Source organism: Lissotriton vulgaris, chromosome 3_1 (genome assembly GCF_964263255.1).
Source record: "Lissotriton vulgaris chromosome 3_1, aLisVul1.2, whole genome shotgun sequence".
In the NCBI taxonomy this organism is placed as follows: domain Eukaryota; kingdom Metazoa; phylum Chordata; class Amphibia; order Caudata; family Salamandridae; genus Lissotriton; species Lissotriton vulgaris.
This window is the reverse complement of record NC_141689.1, coordinates 152821572-152838329: the sequence shown is the minus strand read 5'-3', so window position 1 is coordinate 152838329 and position 16758 is coordinate 152821572. Positions and strand designations below refer to the sequence as shown.

At 48.1% G+C, this 16758-nt stretch overlaps 1 protein-coding gene across 3 annotated transcripts in view; it reads left to right on the top strand.

Annotated features, from left to right (window-relative positions):
- The window catches only part of LOC147726133 (phospholipid-transporting ATPase ID-like), a 795656-nt gene that overhangs the window by 157504 nt on the left and 621394 nt on the right, over positions 1–16758 (top strand). The gene's annotated exons all lie outside the window — the stretch shown is intronic.

Genomic DNA, 16758 nt, shown 5'->3' with positions numbered 1-16758 from the left:
CACTCCAATGACCAGAGCTCGTCTTGGCCCTCGTCCATCTTTGAAATAAGCCAAGACTGGCGGCCTTCCAAGACTAAACCTCGTATGCAGTGGCGGTGGATACATAGGAATGCTGCGCCTAGGAATGGCCTGGGTAGGAGTGAATGAGAGCAGCAGGGGTCTGTTACTACAGCCCTAAACGCCGCTAGCCTCAACAATCCCCTTCCCTTATATTCATTCATGCTTTTTGCAAAATTCTTAAAAATGGAGATGTGATGCTCAGTGACACTCGGGGGCATATGCACAAGCCCCTGTTGCCACCAGAGCATCACTGTTTTTGACGCTCCGTTGGAGGTATGCCCTGCACGATATTTACAAAGTGATGTTACTCCACTTTTGTGGCTTAGTGTCGCTTTGTAAAGATGCTGCCCTTTCACACACTTGACTTGTTTAGTCCAATTCTGCATATTGTGTCTCATGTCATCTTTTGATTTTCTTCTGATTTTTAGTTGAAATCAATTAATTACTGTGACTCAGCAGTCTGGACTCAATTTTTGGGTATGTCAAAGGAAAAGCAACCAACACCTTGAATATCCATATTATATCTATGTATGTACCCTACCCTATGTGAATGTTCACTCTTTTGTACAGAAATATATATTTTTTGCCTTGAATTTAAATAATAATTTTCAGACAAACAAAAATCCTGGTTTCATGTTTTATTCATCATTTATTGTACATATGATGTTAGTGTGGTAACATCTTGTGTTCTTTTTTCTAGGAACTTCTTTCTTTTGAACTAAATAGAACAGCCACTGATTAATCTCAGGTTTAGGTACTTTGATTGTTCTTAAACAAGTCCTAACAGTGCTGAAAAATTACAGAACAAACAAAACCCCTTGCTGGCCATTTTCTATTATAACAAACTCTGCCCGAGCCCGCAAGGGTATATTGGGTTGCTCACCTTCTTACACATTGCCCTTTCACACAGGCATCTGAGAGAAAGGGCCGTGCAATGGCTGCTGCTGTGGGCCTTCCGCCGCAACACCCGTTGCTTTTTGACACTGCCCCACATTTGCAAGGAGGTGTAAATCTGATGCAGCACCAGAAACTAACGGCAGGCAAGAGCAGGTGTTCGAATAGCACAGGAGGAGAAATGCCTTCATTGCTCCTCATTTTTGCTTTTTCTATGTGCGCTGCATTCCGGTACACGCAGAAAGAGCAAAACGCCATTACTGATTGTTTATGTGCAGGAAAGTGTCCCTTCCTGTTTATAAAAACTCATTTCAATAATGGTGACTTGTCACTTCTAAGTGTGCTGCAGGGTGCTGCACACAAGAAGTAACACAATGCCATGAATGTTTGTTTGTGTGCAGGAAGGGACCCATCCTGCACATAATCAGTCATTCCCTGCAATGCAGGCACCAGGCACCCGTGTGCCTGCGCGGGTGATAGGCAGCTAATTTTAGCGCCAGGGTGCACAGTATTGTAGTAAATACGGCTCATCCCTGCATTTTGAAACTGTCGGAGCGCTGCCCTGCCAAATTTGGCGCAGCTCTGCAATCTGACATTTTGTTGTACATATGCCCCTCACTCAGTATTTTTATGTTATCCGGATTTATTGAGCGCACAGATGCCCCAGCAAAGGGGCGTCCTGGCGCTGAATATAGAACATGATCTTGGCCACGGGGGGGGGCATTAGACGCTTTACAAGAAAACGAGGTCACATTACACATTTCTAAATCAGGGGGAGTTTAAGTGATTTGCCCTGAATCACATGGTGTTGAGCTGCAGCCGGGATTCGAACCTGGTGGTCCCAGTGTTCCAAAGCCAGTAGCTCTAGCTGCTATTTGTATTTTGTATTTAATTTATTTATAAAGCGCTAACAATCATCCTAGGTAGGATATCACGGCGCTGAGGTTTGGTGCTGAGGGGTACGGTAACCGCATTGATTACTGATTATTCTGGTTTAGGGAAGAGTAGTGTCTTTAATTGTTTCCTAAATGATAAGAGACATTCTGTCAGTCTGAGATTGGGAGGTAGTTCATTCCACTTGGTTGCAGCTAGATGAGAGAAAGCCCGCTTTCCCATCCTGACAGTCTTCACGTGGGTAGTGTTTGCTCTTCCTGAAGTTCTGGATCGAAGGTTCCTCGATGGTCTATGGAATTTGACTTTATTGTGTAGAATGGTAGGGCCTGTATTGTAAAGTACCTTGTTTGTGATACACAGTAATTTGAAGTTGGCTCTTTGTCGCATTGGGAGCCAATGTAGTTCTCGCATGCAACTTTTGGCCGAATCATATCTCTTCTTATTGCATATAGCCTTTGCCACGGCATTTTGCACTATCTGCAGTTTAGAGAAAAGATAGTCTGCTATTCCAACAAACAGAGAGTTGCCGTAGTCCAGTCTGCTCATCAGCAGCGACTGGACCAGGGTCTTCCTACACTCAGTCGGAATCCAGGGGAAGACTCGTCTGAGCATTTTCAATAATGCAAAGCCTCTGCCACAGACAGTGGAGACATGTGATTTCATCGACAGAGCACTGTCCAATACCACACCCAAGTTTTTCGCTTTTATGGTAGGATTTGGGGGCAAGCCCAGCTTACTTGGCCACCAGCTGTTGTCCCAGAGTTGGGGATTTTTGCCAAACAGGAGGATTTCTGACTTGTCTGCATTTAATCTCAGACAGTGCTCTTGCATCCAATTGGCCAGCTCAGTCAGGCATTTTAGTAGTCGAGTTTTAGGATCATCTTTCTCATCAATGGTGACCATCAGCTGGGTGTCGTCAGCATAAGAACACATTTCAACACCCCACTTTCTTCCAATGGCTGCCAATGAGGAAACAAATACATTAAACAGGGTTGGGCTTAATGAAGCCCCCTGAGGAACCCCATATTTAATGTTTCGCCGGGGAGAAATGAAATCACCCAGACACACTGATTGTGTTTGATCCGCCAAAAAGGATTGTAGCCATCCCAGTGCCTTGTCTCGAATACCTTTCCCTTCCAGGGCTTTCAGTAGTTGGTCGTGTGGTACGGTATCAAAAGCCGCCGATAAATCCAAGAGTATCAGGACGACTGTCTTACCCTGATCCACCTGGGCCCTGATATTATCCGTCACCGCTAAAAGTGTTGTTTCAGTACTGTTGTTCGCCCTGAAACCTGTCTGAGAGACATCCAACAGTTCATTGGCTTCCAAATAAGTGGATAGCCGTCTATTGACCCGTTTCTCCAGCACTTTTGAGAGGTAAGGTAACTGGGATATTGGTCGATAGTTGGCAGGGTTGTTTACATCTAATCCTGCTTTTTTTACTAGTGGGGTGACTAGGGCCTGCTTCCAAGATCTTGGAAATTTAGCAGAGCATAAGGAAAGATTGAGTGCTTTCGTTACGGCAGGGCAAATTACAGGGGTTAGCTGAGAAAAAATGTGGTGCGGACATGGATCTAGTGAGGATCCTGACTTAACTTCGAGCATGACTTTGCCTACCTCGGCTTCTGAAAAAGGGCCAAAACTTGAACAGGTAACTTGAGTTGTGGTTGGCATACTGCGCTCAATAGTTTCTGGCCTACAATTAGGAAAAGAGGCATAAATGATATCAATTTTCTCACAGAAAAAATCATTTAATTTATTGCAGTTCTCTTGTGATGGAGTAAGTTTTACTGAAAGATTTGTTGGGTTACATAATTCCCCGACAATTTTAAAAAGTTCCTTTGAGGAATTTTTATTCTCAGTGATTCTACGTGTAAAATACTCCTTTTTTGCCTTCTTGATTGCTTTATTGTAGAGTACGAGTGCTTGTTTATAAGTGTTTCTGGTCTCGTCTGACTTGCCTATTCTCCATTTATGTTCCAGAGATGTACATTTTCTCTTTAGAGATTTCAATTCTGGTCCGTACCACCTTTCCGATTTTGTAGTTCTGGGTTTGTGATGAACTCGGAGGGTGGAACAGAACTCAAGTGCAGTCTTAATACTTGTGTGAAGTAAATCTATTTCTTCATGAATGTCAGTAGATGCTAAACTCGGGTGTGAAAAATGTTGTTTGAATTTGTCTATTGAGAAATTTTTCCAACTCCTCGTGCTTGCTACACTTAGACCCAGTGTTCTCGTGTGTATAGTAGGTAGATTGATACGGAAAGTGATCATATAGTGATCTGTCCATAGCAGAGGTGTTACAGAGTCGATGTCAATCGATTCCATGTTAGAAAATACCAAGTCCAATATGTGACCTGCCGTGTGTGTAGGATGATTAACTCTTTGGGATATCTGCAGGATTTCCATATCCTCCACTAATTGTTTTGTTAGGGGGTTATTGCATTTATCAAAATGTATGTTAAAATCTCCGAGGAGGAGGATATTTTATATTTTATATTTTTATATTTTATATAGGATATTGCTAGTCCACATCTTCTCTGTCCCAATAAGCGTGTTACTAAGCCCTTCCTATGTTTGTACATAAAGGAACTGAGGCCCAGAAGATAAAGTGTTTTGCCAAGGATCAGACAATTTGCTCGAATTCGAGCCTTCTGGTTATACTGCAAGAACTAAGCCACGGAATGACACTTCTCCAATCAGACCTGTGAAAATATACAGGATCTTAAGCTGGCTTCTACGCTCGTTCATACTTATCACCCGTGTCGAAGCTACACTTTCAGCATTTCTTGAAGACCCTTCAGAAAAATGTCTTAAAGTTGTTGTGGGGCTAAAACAGATGTGAGGGTCCAATCATAAGTCTCCCAACCCTTTCTTTACTTAAGTATTCAAAGTATTCATTTTCTTTCCATGATTTCAATTTTCTAATTGTATTATTTAGTTTTATTTCCTTGGATATTTGCACCTGCCTGAGGTGGGAGAATACTGGTGGTAAAGTTCTCCGCCATTTTCTGAACTTCTAGCTCCTTGATGTTAGGTTTCTTAGCACATGGCATTGTACTCTTCTTTCTGGGATAGGTGTTGCTTTCAGGCCCCTCCTTGCTGCAGTGTGTTTGCAAGGATGAATGTACCACTCCTTCCGCCCCTTCATCCTCCAAGTTTGGCTACAGTCGTCTCTATTCTCATGTCCAGGTTACTTAGTTCAATCCGGATTACCTACGTCATCTCTTCCACAACGCAAGCCTTATGACGTGTCTGATTTGACGGTTATGCAGCTCGCCATCGAATAAAGCTTCAAAAGGCAACATGCCACATAATACATCAATGCATTTTGAAACCAAAGGACAACACTTAACAATACACGAATGAAACAACCCCCTGCCCTAAACAATTCCAAAGTCTGCACCGTTACCAAGATTCTGATGAAAGCTGATAATACTTTAAATGGTTATGAGCCCTGGGATAGATAGGAAATCTCACAAAGGCTGCAAGAGTTCATTTGAAGGCTCAGGCTCAGCCCCAGCAGTGTTGAGGGACCCGCCCCCCCCAACCAGGATCTAACCTAAGAATATCCTGACGGAAGGCGATTAGGATCAAACCTAGTCCAAACAATTCTAGTGTGTGCATTGTTTGTGATTCTGTCATGAGTGTGCCACATAAATAAAGTACGACATGCCTGTCTGGTACTTGGAATGTATCGGAGAATGGTCCAGACAGAGGAAGATGGCGGCTGCCGGGTAATAACACCCATAGTGTGTTGGTGTCACACACCTAGACTTATCTGTCGGCCGGGCGGCCTTTAAGTGCAAACCCAACCTCCAATCAGCAGCTACAGCCCTCCTGGTGACATCCCTGTCATGTCTTGCGGCTACTCTGCCGCCCCCCCCCCCCGTTACTGCAGATGTACCATGGAATGCAGGGCAACGCAACGTCGTGGCTTGGTAAATCTCACTTTAGAGTCATGCTGCGTGATGACACCATGTGCGTTGCAAGGGCAAATCCACCATATGAAATGTCTGGACCAAAGTCTTTCTGATATATTTATATATGTGTAAAACACGATCATATCATTTCACAGCACACCCCTGGTCATTAACCCCAGTTCAGCTGGGAATACAGAAAAATGATCAGTATTGGTTTCATTTTCCTGAAAGGGTTTAGAAGGAGATGGTGCCTGTTCGGCCACTGGTGTGAAGTTGATCTCTGCGCCGTCTCGTGCCATGGAGCAGTACGGAAGCAGAAGTTACCACCCGGGTCTACATCTCCGCAACAGTCTGCAGAATCAGCACTTTATATCCAGTTCTTGTTTTAAATTCAGATTGTTTCACTGGCAGCACACATAACGATAAGAAATTCCAAGGGTAAGTGGCAGAAGAAGGAGGCCATGAACTGCTCTTGAAGGACAAACGCCCCACTTGTTTACAAACAAGGGGGAGAGGATGTAGCCTTACTGCTAGAGCAGTTGACCTCGAAGCTGGGGAACCGGTTCGAGTCTCGGCAGAGACTCCCAACATCCTGTGATTCCGGGCAAATCACTTAATCTCCCTGTGCAGGGCGCAAGTAGTAAAAAAAGAAGTGACGTCACGAAAGGTGCCGAGCTCCTCGTCCCAGAGAGGCCAAAGAGTGAAGTCCAGCTGTTTGGCAGGGGGGACGGCGTCCCCCCGGATAAATAAGTGGGGGGACGTCATCCACATGCATGCTACCCAGACTCGAGCCCTGTTCCTGTGCCTAACAAAAATGAATGCATCTATTTGTAGCGAAACTGGTGCTCATGTAAAGCGCTCTGATACCTGATGTCTCAGGTCTAAGTTTGCGCTATATAAAACGCCTCAGCCCCCCCCCCCCCCCCCCAAAAAACCCAAAAACCCGATACTGCTCGACTTTCAACCTGAGAGTAGACTCCACGCCACTCCCGACGGGGAGCAACCGCCGATGATGAAGCATGACACCCTTCTGGGTGTGTGAGGCAAATCCATCCAACAAAATGGATGCCCCAGGGTGTTACTCTTACACCTTTGGTCACGCCAGTTAGTTTTTCCCTTAGGAACAGTCCGGCAACTCCTTTTTGTTGTATTCTCAGATACGGGCACACGCTGTGACTGGACCTTCCACCAACCTGAGTGGTAATTAGTGTCCATTGATCAAATGATCACCTCTCCTCCCTCTTTTTGACAAAAACTTGAGCACGGTTCACACCGTGGGAGTTTCCCCTAGGTGGGTTAGATTGTTCATATCCCCCAATAGTAGTTGACCCTACACCAATTAGGTGGGTCATACTTGGTCCAGAGCCCACTTTGGCATTGGAACCACTTCCTTCTTTCCCTCTACTTCCCCCTTTCCCCACCTTCTGTGAAGGACCCCACTCCACCGAGACCAGCCACCCTTGACCATTCCACCATGGAGGGTCAAGGTCTGAGTTTTGGCGAGGAGGATGCAGCAGCTATTATGAGGACACCATCTTTGTTTGGTATCGATGTTGAACCAGCCACGGGGAGCAATACAACGGAGTGGCAATCCCTATCAGACTTAAAACGAGAATGGATAAGGATAACAATCCATGGAACGATGATGGCTCAATATTTTAAAGCCAAAATAGCACCTAATGGGTTGATCGTGAAAAATTTCCCAAGGATTTTCTGGGAGGATGGACAATTTAAAGTCGAATGGTCACAGGTGTCGTGGAAGTGTACACACGACCTCCTCATTCTAATAGTAAATACAGCCAAACGACTAGCGGATACCCTTCTGGTTAAAATACAAGCAGCTGAGGCTGCCCTGAAAACAGCAGTACAAAATCCAGGCTTTAAAACAAAACTGGCTGAAATTAACAAGGAAATGGCGGAACACAAGGAATATCTGATGAACCAGAAGGTTGCTAAACTGCAAAAGGACATTAAGAAATTCTCAAAGGAGAAAGTCTACCCATACCTAAGGGATGACTATGTGCCCCCAGGGACAAACTATAATTCAGACTCCAGTACTAATTCTTCCAGAAGGGGCTCCAATAGTGGCTCTGATAGCAGTGGAGATAATAGTGCAGCACAGATGCCACCAAGGGCCAGAAGAGGAAGGGGACGTGGACAGCAAAACTACCCTAACTATCCAAACCAAGGACCACTCACAGGGCCCCCTCCCTTCTGGCAATACCCACAATTCCCCCACTTTCAACCCCAGTTTGCCCCCCAATATCCTCCATTTTACCCCCCTCAGAACCCGACACACCCTCCTTTTTTAGGCAGAGGTTGGGGCAGAGGGCGAGGGCGAAAAAGAGGGAACGCACCGGACAAGAGGGTACAGTGGGAGGAAGCCCGCCCACAAGGGATGGACACGAGGAGCACGAGCCGGTCAGGACCACAATGAGCCTGGTGGTCAATCTCTCTGACCGTCTCCTCACACAGAAAGAGGAGGATGTCCTACAAAAAGGTTTAGGCTTTGTACCGACACCTAAAACTGACCAATTCCAAGAAACTAGGGAACTGAAATCATTTTTCAGAAAAATCAGGTTGAAAACCTTCTTTGAAGGGAAGCCCTGTGAACCCTCAGATGATTCTGGACTACATAATCCATCTACATTTACACCGCACAATGGAATGGTCCCCCATGAGGTCCTCACATTTGAACAAGCGGTATTGAAAGACATTTCTAAATTGAACCGACACACACCTCATTGCAACATCTCTAGGGATGAAATGGCAGTTCTGAGATCATTGGCGGACGATCCACTGATCACGATAAAACAAGCAGACAAAGGTGGAGCTACGGTTCTAATGAATACAAAGGACTATGAGTTAGAATGCAACAGACAACTGGGTAACCGTAAATACTACACCCCCATCACCAACGATCCAACCCAGCGCTTGCACACTACCATCACAAGCCTGGTTACAAGTGCCGAGTGTGACCAATGGATCACTAGGAAAGAGGCAGACTTCTTGATCAAAAAGGACCCAAGGGTCCCTTACTTTTACATCTTGCCCAAGATCCACAAAGCAACCAGACCGGTACCAGGGAGACCAATTGTTTCAGGGATAGACTCCGTCTTGGAGCCCCTCTCACAATTTTGTGATCATTTCCTGCAACCCCTGGTGAAAAGCATCCCTTCTTACATCCAGGACACCACAGATGTATTACGCATTCTGGACACCATCCAGAACACAGAGGAGATTGATCTCTTGATTACCCTAGATGTTGAGGCCCTCTACACGAACATTCCTCAGAGGGCCACTCTAGAGGTAATTGAGGAGAGACTAGGCCTGGAAAGGTGGAATTCCAATACTCCACAGACTTTCATCATGGAATGTGCCACCCTAGCGCTGACAGAAAACTACTTTGAATTTAAGGGCAAATACTACCATCAGACCCAAGGAACCTCTATGGGCAGTACATTTGCTCCTTCGGTAGCTTGTCTGTATATGGCCAAGTTTGAAAGCTCGCACATACATCATGAGGCTAATCCTTTCCGTAACAACATCAAAATGTGGAAACGCTTCATTGATGACATCCTGATCCTGTGGAAAGGCCCCACAACCTCACATGAAGCTTTCCTAGAGTGGATCAATACACTAAACCCCCATCTAAACTTCACCATGACCTCCTCACCCAAGGAGATCGCCTTTCTGGATCTAACGATAAGACTAGACGAGGGGTCAATAAGTACGACCATGTATCGTAAACCCACCGACCGCAACAGTCTTCTACACTACAAAAGCCACCATCCCAAAGCCTTGCGCACCAACTTGCCTTTTGGGCAATTTTTGCGGATAAGACGCAATTGTAGCGATGTATATGATTACAAAAAGGAATCCACGATCCTGTCTAGGAACCTTCTCGACAGGGGATATCCGAGAAGCGAGGTCCTGAAAGCCAAGAAACGGGCAAGGAATAACAACCGTGAGGCACTACTTGAGCGCCAGGAAAGAGTCCCTGCGGAGAACCAACCCATCACGTGTGTGACCACATTTACCCCCCTATCTAACCAGATCAGGAACACAATCAGACACCACTGGGGAATATTGAACACAGGTGACATGACCCTGGAAGAACCCAGGTTCGCCTTCAAGAGGTCACAGAATTTAAAGGATATCCTAATCAGTACCCGACCTAAAAAAGCCAGAAAGGAAACCCAACTAACACTGTGGCATCTACCTCCGGTCACGGGCCACTATCCCTGTGGCATGTGTGGAGTCTGCCGATACACCGTGACAGTTAAAACAATACAGCTCTCTGAGACCTTCACATGGGAGATCAGGCACCACACCAACTGTAACACCTCACATTGTATATACCTTCTCACGTGCCCTTGTGGCTTACAATATATCGGGATGACAACCCGTCCCATCAAAACCCGAATTATTGAACATCGCAGCAACTTTCGCTGCAAGAAGACTCACACAAAAATGTGCAAACATTATGTAGACCACGGCCATGACGAAGATTCTGTTAAGTGGGTAGTACTTGAGTCCAGCCCCAACTGCCCGAAAAAAGCTCTCTTTCAGAAAGAACAGAGATGGGTCCATCGTTTATCTTCTGATAAACAAGGTCTCAATGAAGACATCCCATGGCACTCTCTCTGAGCCATCCATTCCTAATTAAGATACTGTTGCCACAATTTCTATGCAGCCTTCTAACAACCATGAGGCTATATACTGACTCAATAATAAAAACCTCCCCCCGCTGGTAATACATCCCTTAGTGAACTACACACACACTCCACGTGGTGCACCTACCATTGTGATACCACTGCCACACTTATCACCAGTCATTCAGCCACTCCGCAACTATGTGCAACCCTTATGACATTGGAACATGGGCCGCTGTTTTTTAGTCATACATGTAACAGGCGATGCAGCCCGCCCTTTTCTTTTCTTAGGACAGCATATGAGCCATAAGCGCCTAACAACTAAAGCGACTACACTGCCTACACATTCCATGACTGTACACCGGGTCATTTAAATCATGCTTAGCTTTGATTACACGCATGGTTTTGGACACAGTTGCACTAGTCCAACATGGCCGCCGCCATACTAGTCGATATCGCGCTAAATAGATGGCTAATGTCCCACTGCAAATACCGCTACAGCGGTTTTAAAATGGGTCAAACCAGAATTCGATGAGACCAAATCATCTGATTATCAGATATTCAAGGAGCGCATTTTAAATAACCAAGCATCCCGGGAATTGCCAAAACACTAGTCCAAGATGGCCGCTCCGCGATCGACTGAAGTCACGTGACACGCCTAAGAGGCGGAGGCGCGCGATTCATGCCGATTTGTTGCCAGTTTTTTTAAATGGGTCAAACGAGAATTCGCTGAGACCAAAAGCATCTGATTATCAGATATTCAAGGCACTTGTTCTGAGTTCCACGAAGCACATCAGAAATAACCAAGCATCCCTGGAATGGCCAAAACACTAGTCCAAGATGGCCGCTCCGCGATCGACTGAAGTCACGTGACACGCCTAATAGGCGGAGACGCGCGGTTCATGCCGATTCGTTGTTGCCGGTTTAAATAACCCTGACCGCCGAGCTCACATATCTACTCGAGCTCGGCGGAGAAGGGTAGGTCAAGAAGCCAGGACACAAGAGATTGGAGGTGAGTGCTGTAGCGACCTACCATGGAGCTAAGGATAGGAGTCCCTTGTTGTTTTAGACATTACCTACCTACCTGCTGTTAACCAGTTGGTGGTCTGTTTATCTTCTGCCTTAGTTTTAACCAAGGGACTCATCCTTGATGTCTAATCCCGCCGACCCCTCTGGTAGCTGTTAGTTCTTAACCTAGAGGTGAGTTGGTGATATGCGCCTGCCATACCTGTGGTTACTTTAGAATTACTGTGTGTGAGTTAGTGTTCACTTTACCACCTGATTTTACCAATGGTGTCTCTCACTTTACATCTTGACAATGCCTGCACAAGGTATGAACCCAGGTGCACACTGGAGTCTGGATAGCTGTTGTATACTTTATTTTAATAATAAATTTTTAACCTTTTACCTTCACAATCCCACAACAATTCACCTCCCCAGCTCAGTGATTGTTGTGTGTGCCCCACCTTACTCAATATGCACATACAACCTTTAAGGCATGCTATGACTGGTGCTTTTAGCACATGTACACCAACAGCATGCCACACTGTTCACAGTTCTTTTCCATGACGTGACCTGTCTGCAGATTGCAAACTGTTTTTAACCCTTGTTGTTTATCTCTTCCCTATGTTTAGGCATAGGACAAACCCCACAGAGGTAATACACACACCACTTCACACATGACACCAGCATGTTGTTATTCACCTTTTTATAGGTCCTGATGAATCGCGGGTAACTTTTACCCATTGCGAGAAACATGTCGACCATCTTCACCCCTAGCCCCATCTAGGGTCACCTGACTTTACTCGTTGACACCTAGTGAGCTAGCCCCCTGTTTTTAATTGCAGCCAGGGGACCCCCAGAATAAAGTTAATTCCGGTACCCTTAGCTACATTTTAACATCCCTTTTCACAACCACACACCATCCTGCCCACACACCCACACCTCACCATAAGGCTGTTGGAAAAAAGATCTCCGCCAAAGAGCCCCTCTTTGAGGTGAGCCCGTCGGGGATTGCACCGCCTCCCCGACGAGGAGCAACCGCCGATGATGAAGCATGACACCCTTCTGGGTGTGTGAGGCAAATCCATCCAACAAAATGGATGCCCCAGGGTGTTACTCTTACACCTTTGGTCACGCCAGTTAGTTTTTCCCTTAGGAACAGTCCGGCAACTCCTTTTTGTTGTATTCTCAGTAGACTCCACTGGCCATCAACCAGAAGATTCATTGCTGAATCATAACGAGACGAAAAGTTACAAGTTAGACATTATTGTTTCTTTATTGTTTTATATTAGCAGGACTCTCCATGCTGCCCAGGAGGGGCGCGGCGGCATGTCCCGTATGTGCATTTCCCTTATCAATATCATTGGGCCATGCAAGGTCCTGGCTGGCATGGGGCTGAACTCGCAAACTCACCCCCTCTCCCTCTGTGGCCTCTCCTTGGTGGTTCTACACCATCTCCAGCATGGATCGGGTGCTCACCCCACACTCTCACCTCCTGTCCCTCTGTGGCCTCTCCTTGGTGGTTCTACACCATCTCCAGCATGGATCGGGTGCTCACCCCATACTCTCACCTCTTCTTCCTCTGTGGCCTCTCCTTGGTGGTTCTACACCATCTCCAGCATGGATCGGGTGCTCACCCCATACTCTCACCTCCTCTCCCTCTGTGGCCTCTCCGTGGTGGTTCTACACCATCTCCAGCATGGATCGGGTGCTCACCCCACACTCTCACCTCCTGTCCCTCTGTGTCCTCGCCTTGGTGGTTCTACACTATCTCCAGCATGGATCGGGTGCTCACCCCATACTCTCACCTCTTCTTCCTCTGTGGCCTCTCCTTGGTGGTTCTACACCATCTCCAGCATGGATCGGGTGCTCACCCCACACTCTCACCTCCTCTCCCTCTGTGGCCTCTCCTTGGTGGTTCTACACCATCTCCAGCATGGATCGGGTGCTCACCCCACACTCTCACCCCCTCTCCCTCTGTGGCCTCTCCTTGGTGGTTCTACCCCATCTCCAGCATGGATCGGGTGCTCACCCCACACTCTCACCTCCTCTCCCTCTGTGGCCTCCTCTTGGTGGTTCTACACCATCTCCAGCATGGATCGGGTGCTCACCCCATACTCTCACCTCTTCTTCCTCTGTGGCCTCTCCTTGGCGGTTCTACACCATCTCCAGCATGGATCGGGTGCTCACCCCACACTCCCACCTCCTCTCCCTCTGTGGCCTCTCCGTGGTGGTTCTACACCATCTCCAGCATGGATCGGGTGCTCACCCCATACTCTCACCTCTTCTTCCTCTGTGGCCTCTCCTTGGTGGTTCTACACCATCTCCAGCACGGATCGGGTGCTCACCCCACACTCTCACCTCCTCTCCCTCTGTGGCCTCTCCTTGGTGGTTCTACACCATCTCCAGCATGGATCGGGTGCTCACCCCACACTCTCACCCCCTCTTCCTCTGTGGCCTCTCCTTGGTGGTTCTACACCATCTCCAGCATGGATCGGGCGCTCACCCCACACTCTCACCTCCTCTCCCTCTGTGGCCTCTCCTTGGTGGTTCTACCCCATCTCCAGCATGGATCGGGTGCTCACCCCACACTCTCACCTCCTCTCCCTCTGTGGCCTCTCCTTGGTGGTTCTACACCATCTCCAGCATGGATCGGGTGCTCACCCCACACTCTCACCTCCTCTCCCTCTGTGGCCTCTCCTTGGTGGTTCTACACCATCTCCAGCATGGATCGGGTGCTCACCCCACACTCTCACCCCCTTTTCCTCTGTGGCCTCTCCTTGGTGGTTCTACACCATCTCCAGCATGGATCGGGCGCTCACCCCACACTCTCACCTCCTCTCCCTCTGTGGCCTCTCCTTGGTGGTTCTACCCCATCTCCAGCATGGATCGGGTGCTCACCCCACACTCTCACCTCCTCTCCCTCTGTGGCCTCTCCTTGGTGGTTCTACACCATCTCCAGCATGGATCGGGTGCTCACCCCACACTCTCACCTCCTCTCCCTCTGTGGCCTCTCCTTGGTGGTTCTACACCATCTCCAGCATGGATCGGGTGCTCACCCCACACTCTCACCTCCTCTCCCTCTGTGGCCTCTCCGTGGTGGTTCTACACCATCTCCAGCATGGATCGGGTGCTCACCCCACACTCTCACCTCCTGTCCCTCTGTGTCCTCGCCTTGGTGGTTCTACACTATCTCCAGCATGGATCGGGTGCTCACCCCATACTCTCACCTCTTCTTCCTCTGTGGCCTCTCCTTGGTGGTTCTACACCATCTCCAGCATGGATCGGGTGCTCACCCCACACTCTCACCTCCTCTCCCTCTGTGGCCTCTCCTTGGTGGTTCTACACCATCTCCAGCATGGATCGGGTGCTCACCCCACACTCTCACCCCCTCTTCCTCTGTGGCCTCTCCTTGGTGGTTCTACACCATCTCCAGCATGGATCGGGCGCTCACCCCACACTCTCACCTCCTCTCCCTCTGTGGCCTCTCCTTTGTGGTTCTACCCCATCTCCAGCATGGATCGGGTGCTCACCCCACACTCTCACCTCCTCTCCCTCTGTGGCCTCTCCTTGGTGGTTCTACACCATCTCCAGCATGGATCGGGTGCTCACCCCACACTCTCACCTCCTCTCCCTCTGTGGCCTCTCCTTGGTGGTTCTACACCATCTCCAGCATGGATCGGGTGCTCACCCCACACTCCCACCTCCTCTCCCTCTGTGTCCTCGCCTTGGTGGTTCTACACTATCTCCAGCATGGATCGGGTGCTCACCCCACACTCTCACCTCCTCTCCCTCTGTGGCCTCTCCTTGGTGGTTCTACACTATCTCCAGCATGGATCGGGTGCTCACCCCACACTCTCACCTCCTCTTCCTCTGTGGCCTCTCCTTGGTGGTTCTACACTATCTCCAGCATGGATCGGGTGCTCACCCCACACTCTCACCTCCTCTCCCTCTGTGGCCTCTCCTTGGTGGTTCTACACCATCTCCAGCATGGATCGGGTGCTCACCCCACACTCTCACCTCCTCTCCCTCTGTGGCCTCTCCTTGGTGGTTCTACACCATCTCCAGCATGGATCGGGTGCTCACCCCATACTCTCACCTCCTCTCCCTCTGTGGCCTCTCCTTGGTGGTTCTACACCATCTCCAGCATGGATCGGGTGCTCACCCCACACTCTCACCTCCTGTCCCTCTGTGTCCTCGCCTTGGTGGTTCTACACTATCTCCAGCATGGATCGGGTGCTCACCCCACACTCTCACCTCCTCTCCCTCTGTGGCCTCTCCTTGGTGGTTCTACACTATCTCCAGCATGGATTGGGTGCTCACCCCACACTCTCACCTCCTCTTCCTCTGTGGCCTCTCCTTGGTGGTTCTACACTATCTCCAGCATGGATCGGGTGCTCACCCCACACTCTCACCTCCGGTCCCTTTGTGGCCTCTCCTTGGTGGTTCTACCCCATCTCCATCATGGATCGGGTGCTCACCCCACACTCTCACCTCCTCTCCCTCTGTGGCCTCTCCTTGGTGGTTCTACACCATCTCCAGCATGGATCGGGTGCTCACCCCATACTCTCACCTCTTCTTCCTCTGTGGCCTCTCCTTGGTGGTTCTACACCATCTCCTGCATGGATCGGGTGCTCACCCCACACTCTCACCTCCTGTCCCTCTGTGGCCTCTCCTTGGTGATTCTACACTATCTCCAGCATGGATCGGGTGCCCACCCCACACTCTCACCTCCTGTCCCTATGTGGCCTCTCCTTGGCGATTCTACAATATCTCCAGCATGGATCAGGTGCTCACCCCACACTCTCACCTCCTCTCACCGGTTAATGTCAACTCATACTACAATTTGTAGCTTTACAAAGGAATTTTAACTCACTATTGTATTTTTTACAAAAAAAATAGCTTTTAGACAAGACTGCTGGGCAAGCTTTCATATCTGTATTGTTAGAAGCGCAAATGTCAATTTGAATGGAAAAGTGACCAGGATAAAACAGACCCGGGCAAATACGATATTACATACATTTAGTCAGAACTACACTTTTAGAGTGAAGACAGAGAGAAAGTTAGACAACTTGCGCAGTTCCATAAAAATGTGAAAAGACAAATTATCCCCAAAACTTAGGAGTAGAAACCGCATGGGTGGTCTGAACTGAAATCAATAAAGTCTCAACCGCCACAGCGCCAGGGAATATACTATCTCATGCAAAAGAACAAAAACAGGTGTACCTTTATTAGATTTCAATTCATACACAAACAGGTAGGTGACAAGTTAAATAGTTCCAGAATTGCTTGAAATGGGTAGAATTGCGCCTGCTATATGATATTCCTGG